The sequence below is a fragment of the Phaseolus vulgaris genome, chromosome 2, assembly GCF_000499845.2.
Source record: "Phaseolus vulgaris cultivar G19833 chromosome 2, P. vulgaris v2.0, whole genome shotgun sequence".
Lineage (NCBI taxonomy): Eukaryota > Viridiplantae > Streptophyta > Magnoliopsida > Fabales > Fabaceae > Phaseolus > Phaseolus vulgaris.
Window position 1 is genome coordinate 14,705,301 of NC_023758.2, and position 8,357 is coordinate 14,713,657.

The following is an 8,357-nucleotide window of genomic DNA, read 5'->3' on the forward strand; positions in this document are numbered from 1 at the left end:
AAACTATACTCAAAATTGGAGTGAGCATTTGGAGAGCTTTGAGCTTCTACTCTAGTCTTATCTTGAAGGACCATGGTTTCCTTAAGTGGCGGCTTGCACACTCATCTAGGAGCATCCATACTTCTAGTGGCGTGATCATCCAACCATTCTTCCATCTCCATGAGCATTCTCTTCTCCTTCCTTTCTTCTTCTTCAATTTGTTCATGTTGCCTTGTGTTTTGAGTTGTTTTTGTTTCGGTTCTTCTAATTTTCCAGCACCTATATTCTGTTTGTTTCTTAATTCTGTTCGGTCTTTTCTTTTTAAATTCCTTTGTTGATTCAATTTGACAATATTTGGTTCATCCAAATGAGTTTGGGATTTGGTACTTGTTATTGGTGAGTTCTTGACTTAGAACCATGATTCAACTTCTAAGAAAGTGCCTCTATATTTTCCAGCTCAAGGTGATTCTTAAAAATGTCAAGAATCTTGTTCTATGTGGCTATTGGAATCACATCAGTGAGTGTGTTTCTTGAAGGGTTCAAGGTCACTACTTTGGTGGATTGTGTGTTGTAATCTGGTTTGATTACTTATTGGATTACCCAATGGTTTTCTGGGGATGGATGTAGCTCTTGGTTTAAGAGTGAACCAGTATAAACTGTTGGTGTATCTTTCTCTTACCCTTAAACTCATTTAAATTCTGTTTTTACTTTTACTGGTATAAACAACCGATTGTTTCGCAGAAACAACCGATTGTTTTTTTGCTGCTTTGCTGTTTTATTGCTCTTGTTATTGGCTAACCTGATTTCTGTTATGGATTCATACAAAGAATTTTGTTAAACTTTAAAAAGATTTCAAAAACCTCTCTTAAACAATTCACCACCCCTCTCGTTTAAGGCCATATATTCTAACACCTCTTTCTTTTTCTCCTTCGCCAGCGCCAGGTCTTCCTTAGCCTTCGCCTCCACCAGGGCCAGGTCTTCCTTGGCCTTTGCCTCCACCAAGGCCAGTTGCTCTATGATCCTCACCTCAGTCTTGCTTGTGAGGGTGTTTGATTGGGCAAGGAATTCGCTAAGACTGAGGCCCAAGCGTTCTCTTACCGCGTCCTCGTCTAAGTCCTCCATTGCCCCTCTTTGGAAGCCTTTGAGGACATGCTGAAGGACAACCGGCAGCTCGGGGGCGGGTGGAGTTTGCTCATCCCAGGGGCGCTCTCGCCGCCACCTTCGAGCGCAAGGATGCAGGGTGGCCCATGGTGGTGGAGTGGGAGGTCGTCGCCACCACCGCCCTTCGCCTCTTGCAGACAGACCCTTCCGCAGTGTCCTCGTTCCCATCAGATTCAATCTCCACTACTCCTTTGTCCTTCTAAAGGGGGGCTGTAGCAGGCGAGGCCCGGACAACGGCAAGGGGGACCGCGACTATGGGAGCAAAAAGGGTGGGGGAAGGCGCGACGAGGGCGAAGATGGGAACGGAAGGAGCTGAGGCACCCGTGGCACCAAGCGCCCCTTGGCGGCGGGCAAGGGCATCAGCTAGCCTAGCCCTCTTCTCTTCATTCAACACCATGCCTGCACCAAAACAAGAAGGCATGAGAAGGCAATAGTCACCAAAAGCAAGAGAGCGATACATACACAAGCATGAAGAAGTAGATAATAACATGCAAACACAGAAAAGTGAAGAAGGTAGTAAAGACGAACCGATGTAGACCTTGAGGCCTAAGGTGCTAAACTCATGTTTGATAAGTTGGGAAGTGTTGAACACTGCCCCTAGACTTGAGAGAACCTGGCATACTTCACAATCAGAGGAGCCAGTTCCTTGAGAGTTTTGGGCTTCTTAGGTTTCAGTTCCCTCACCCAGTATAGGGGGAACCTGTCCAGCAGATTAGGGTTGTGCTCGGTGCAGCACACCCTAAAGAACTTCCCTTTGAAGCCCTTATAGGATTGCTGGAAGAGCGTGAGGAGAACTCTCCCTGCCACGCCGCTAAAGCTCAACCAGAGGTTCTTCCTGGGCTCTTAGCTTCAAAGAAGTGGAGGAAGACGTCAATCGTGTTGAAGATGGTTGCTGCCCCTTCAAAGTTGTGTTTGATGAAGACCTATATGTAGTGTTTGATGAAGACTTTTATGTACTTTCCATGTATTTGTGCTTTGCTTTAAGTATGTCTTAGTTAGTGCTTAGAGGTTGTCTAAGAGTAGCTTTTTGCTGAGTAACTCACCTCATAACCACTGGCCATGTGTTAAGAACAAGCATAAGTTTTCTAAAACTGTTTTTCACATGTCTTACACAAAAACACGTTTTACTGCATAAAAATAAATCTGTTCTTTTCTAAATAAACAGATTCATTTTCTTCACTGATGCCTTGGCTAAAGTCTTGTAAAAATTTGATTTTGTGCATCAGGTATTTTGACTAAGTCTTCTTCTTTTCAAAACGACTGAGTTTCAAATAGTTAAACCTTCTCTGTTTTCGTTTTGAAAAATAAATCTGTTCATCTGTAAATGAATAGATTCTTTTTCTCTCTGGTGCCATGACAAGCTTAAACGTTTTTAGTTTTATCTCTGCACCAGAATGGTTGACTAAGTCTCCTCACTTAACAGATTCTCTAACTGCTTTTTGAAAATAAATCTGTTCATTTTATTTTCAATCTGTTCATTTTATAACAGCTTTAACTGTTTTTCAAAAATCTGTTATAAGCTGGCTTTCTATAAAATGCAAACTTGTTTTCTGAGTTTAATAACGATTCAAACAGTTCATACATTTGCAAAAAACAAGTTTTGACAGCAGAGAGTTAAGTGTTTTCAAGAATTAGCATTTGTTCTTCAAAGATTTCAAAAATCACAAAGTGTTTGTTCTTGGTTTGGTTCCAAAAGCTTGGTGTGAGGTGCAGCTACTGTTCTAGCAATCTTGCCTACTGGTTTAAGGCTGATCTTTGTTACCTCAATCAGGTGTAGTCGTTTCACTTCTTATTACTTGTAATAGTTTGGTTAAATCCTCTTCTTGATAGGTGTTCTTGGGGAGTGGATGTGTGTGTGTGAGTGCTGAAATAGGTTTTTTTCAGCAAGAGTACCTAAGTTCTTGTAGGTTTCAAGAACAGTGGGAAGTGTACTTGATTGTACTGTGTGTTAGTGATTTCCACCTGTTGTTGGTGAAGACTGGATGTAGCTCAGGTTGAGTGAACCAGTATAATTGCTTGTGTTCATTCTCTCTCTCTCTCTGCAATTTCGTTTCTGCATAATTGATAAAACAGCAAAGAAATAAATCTGTTCAATTGAAAATAAATCTGTTCTTTCTGGGCACTGTGCATACTGTTCTTGATTTCTGAAAAAGGTGTTTGAATCTGATAAGAACATATAAAATCTGCTAAAAGCCACTGGAACAGATTGACTGTGATAGGCTGTTCAAGAAACTGTAAATGCTATTAATTGAACCTTAAACAAATTGCTTAAAGTTGAAGCTTGCTGTGTTGTGATTCATTGTTCTTAATTTCTGGAAAATTTCTTGACATCAAGAAGAACACTCATAGTCTGTTAAAAGTCACAGGAACAGTTTGTTTGCAAAGGTCACTCAATTAATTAGCATACTATCAATTGAACCTTAATCACTTGCTTGAAATTGAAGCTTGCTGTTTTGTGTTTCACTGTTTTTCAAATCTGATATCTGTGTGTGTGCATCTGGAAATTCTCACTGCATAATCTTGTGATTAACCTTGCTGAATTAAAAGCTTTTCAAACAAAAACAGTGCTGAAATAAATCTGTTCATTTTAACATAAATCGATTTATTTTCTGTAAAACTGGGTTAAACACTGTTTCTGCGAGAAAGTTTTAAAAGGTCAATTCACCTCCCCTCTTGAACTTTGGCACTATTAAACCCAACAAATCGAAGGGGGGTGCCCAAAGTGGTTGTACAGTATAGTGAAGGCCTAGCTGTTGGGACGCAGCTGGGCGGGGGCCACGTTGATCTCCGTTAGCAATGCCCTCTCGAAGCCGGTGAGTGGGAGACGGAGTTTGATCCGTTTAAAGACGGTTGAGTAAAGGAAGAAGAAGGGCTCTCCATCGTTAGCCCGGTCGTTGGCGCACATGGGTTCGCCCTTAGAACAGGGACGAACTGAGACATATGTGTCGCTCTCTCTCCCAAATACCTGCCCCTTGCAGTCGGGCTTCCCTTCCCGGTGCTTCCTCACGTCCTCGCTAGAGTTTAGAGTGGAGGTTTCAGCGAGGAGCTCAACAGAGGCCCAAGGGTACAAGGCTTTGTAATCTACGTTGGGTGGAGGGTTGGAAGTGGTTTTCGTTTGAGCCATCTCGAAGAAAGCTAAAAAAGCAAGAAAGAAAAGAAGAAAATGAAGGTTCAGAAGAAGGCGATAGTGTAACTTAATAAAACCATAAAAACCCCACACTCAAAGAAACCTAGAAAAATAGAGGAATAGAGGAAAAACTAGAGAAAAACTAAAATGCAGGAATTTAAACAGTCCCAGGCAGTTATCAAACAAGGGCGATCAATGGATAAAAATCATACCTTTGGTTGATGCGAGTTGAAAGTTCTGGTTTTTCGCAAGAGGGAAATGAGAGCGTTTGAAGAAAAAGCTAAAGGGATCGCAAGAGTTTCTGAAGGTGATGGAACAGTGATCGAAGCGTGCGTTTTTGAATGCTTAAGGTAAACTAAGAAGCGCAAGCGGTGTTAAGTCCTGACCGTTGATCAAGACACGTGTGCACAGATTAAAACGGGCATAGGGAAGTGTCACTTCGCTGCACTGTTCACGTCCCGTCACACAGAGCCATGTAAGTCGCCAGAGGCGAGGACTTAGTCACTTTGTGAACAAGTTAACAACTCAAGACTGGGGGCTTGTGTACCGACCAATCCTCGGACATCGTTGACTGCTAGTAGATGTGGGGCCACTCAAGCTGGGTCCCACGAGCGGCATGGGCCAGTACCTTGCAGAAGGCACGCCTAGGGTGTCGAGGAGTGGCCAGGCGTCGATCACGTAAGCTGGGTCCCATAGGCAGTACGCCCAGAGTGCCTCGCGGATGGTACGCCCAGAGGGTCGAGGAATGGTCAGGCATCGATCATCAGGATGTGCTGACGTGTCCTCGGACATCGGCGAGTCAAACAACGGAGCTGGGCCACAAGAGGTGGATTCTAGACAACACACCAGTTATCAGTTAGGGAGAAACCTAGGTCACGAGGGGCCCATGCGTGTGGAATGGATGACGCGTTTAGGCGTAACAGGAGTAAAGAGCCACTGGAAGAGCCAAGGCCCGTTAGGGTTACGTTTCAGGGGCAAGTTGCATGCATGGCACGTGAACAGCTAGGGCACTACCAGGACGAATGGAACCAGAGATTGGGTGCACAAGTTGGTACCCAGGTGGTCATCCCGTCAGAGGTTGCACTATAGTAAGGGAGTCTTACGCGCTAGATTGCCATAAGAGTGGGTGATAGCGGCGCTAAGGCACACCCTCAGTAACCCTAATTGCGGTTAGCAGAAATAGCGGAAACCCTAGAGCATATAAAGGGTAGAATCAAACCTAATAAGGTACGCAAGTTTTACACAACACTTACGCGAATACACACACAGATTACACAGAGCTTTTTACAACTAAGTTTTGGTGTTTCCTAGCCCAGTATTGACTTGAGCGTCGGAGTGCAAACGGCCTCTAGGGCGCCCTTTGTCTTTGCATTTTCAGGTTTTTGATCGAAGAAAGGCACGAACGAGGGCAGGGATAATTGGGCGTGTGATCGTCGTAGACGTACGAAGGCAATCTAGTCGACCGACAAGAACAAAATACAAGTAAGAACAGGAAAAATCACACCTAATACAAAACGAATACAACAGATCCTATTCCACTCTTAACCAAAGCAAAGCCTAAAGCAATCTTGCAATCTTGGAAAACTTTTAATCTCTTTTGTAATCTAATCTCTCTCTCTTTTTTTAGAGATGTAAACACCAATTTTATAGCCTAAAATATAGTCGTTTTAGACTTTCAATCAGGGGCCAAAACAGATTTGAATCATGAGAAACAAATTTAACAGACTTAACCAATTTTTTAAGATTTTTAAAAAACAATCGATTGAAAGAACAATTCAACCGATTGAATTGGCCTTGACTATGAGGTCAGCCAATTTCAACTTTTTCAAATCCTTTCCAAAACCACCAAGTGTAAAAAGACTAATTGAAACGACAAATCAACAGGTTATTTTTCACTTACTTTGAAAAATACTTTTCTTTTGAAAGAACTTGTTTGATTCAATTTTGGATCAAGTTAAGAGTGGATTGACAAATTCTAATCTACCCAGAACCCATGCCCACAAGCAACAACCTTGTCTTCAAGCAATCTTCATGGATTTGGAGACATTAAAGCTTCAAGTTCAACAATCTCCCCGTATTTGATGAAGACAAATCCCTGGTTTGCTTGGAATGTTCTAATTGAATTTGATAATACCTGCAAAACACAAAATGTGCATGTACCAGAGGTATTCATTTCCATATATCATTAGCACCACATAACCAGTTTTCACTTAGTGATTCCCATTAGGAAAATTAGCAAAATCAGTGTGAAAATCAATGTGAAAGCAAGGTGCAAATAAGAGTTTTTGCAGTAATTTGCAAATCAGAATAAAGCAACATATAAACCAAGTTTTAAAGCAGAATATAAGAACATTATACCATAAACTTCTCCCCCTATTTGTCTTCACAAATAGACTCAAAAGAGGGATAAACACAACATTAAAAAGAGAGAATAAAATTGTTTAGATTATGAAGAAAGCTTAAAATTTTCTTCAATCTTCTTTGCCATATTGCAGCTCAAATAGTTGATTTTGCACAACTTCAATCTGCTCATCCAGGCTTTGAAACCTTGTCACATAGAATTCGTGATGAGTTCTTTGATCATGTGCTCCAACCTATTCACCACAGGCCTTTAAAATGGAGACATGTTCACACCACTTGGACCAACTTCATGGGCACCAACAAATTCATTTCCAGTAGTAGCAGCTTCCCTTCATTCTCTTCTCCAATGTGAGCTCTACTTGATGAGCCAGTTTCACCATCTTTGCTCACCCATATTCCACCAATCTTGATGAATCCCATTTTACTTAGGGACCCATTGTTGATTTCACTTGAGGTTTTGACAAGTTTAGAGTGTTCTCCTTCCAGATCCACTTCAAAATAGTGCAAATATTTAGTAATCAAGACAACATAAGGGTAATGGTAGTCACTTAACCTTATTGACTTTTGCATATGCTCCTTGATGATGTGAATCCAGTTAACTTTCACTTTGTTCATAATACAATAGATGAGCACATGGTCCTCTTCAATTAGCATTGAATGATTGTTTCCTCTTGGGGTTAGCATCCATGAGATAATGAAGGAAATGAGCCTCTCATTCAATTTCAATCCTCCCACAAAGAAGTTTCTTACTCTTAATTGAGGATTCTTGAAGCAGCTCTTGTAAAGCTGCATCTTGTTGAATTCATCAACAACACCTATATTTGTTTTGTTGATCTTCAAACGAGCTTGTGTTTAAACCAGTGATTGCAGTCCAGACTTCATGAGTGATCTCCATGTCCACCCCTTTCACATGTGAACAAATATTGTCACCAATGATTTGGAAATTAGTGTAGAAGACTTTTACCAAATCTGGGTAGATTTTCCCAGACATTTCAAGGAACCTTTCAGCATTTGTTCCTTCAGAAGACTCCTCACTTCCATGAATTTCCGTTCCTTTAGCCAGTTGAAGGTGACAAGCTTTGGATTGTTGATCATCTTCCAGCTTGTTTCATGGACATACTTTTCAATTTTCTCATCCTCTCCCGAGAACCATCCTTCTAAGTGCCCACCCCTCTTTATTCCACGAGTTTTCATCCTTTTAGAGGAAAGAAGTGTGGAATCCATGCTTTTATATAATCTGAGTGCTTTAGGAGAAGAGTTTTGTTTTTAGTTTCAAGGTGTTCAGTTCCTAGGATCAGATCCCAAGACACTCTGCTAAAAAAATATATCATTAAAATGTAAATAAGATTTTCAATACACAAATTATTTAATAACCTTTAAATAAATAACTTACACAAATATTCGTCTAAATAGGATCTTCTCTACTTCTGTTACATGGTCCCAGTCAGGTATCAAGATAGACACCTTAGATCGAGCTAGGACTCCCAAATAACTTACAAATTGAGCATGGTTAGGGTTTGATGCTCTGCCAGTCTGAAGGTCTACTTGAACTGGAACTCTATTATTACCCATACGCCTAATGACAAGATTTCTCAGTCGTGTAGGCTCCCTAGTCTTCTTTGATGAGTCAGCCATGTGATCGACCTACAAAAAATAAAAACACGTTTAAGATATATATATATATATATATATAAATTAAATAAAACCAATTTTTAAATAGAAAATCTAA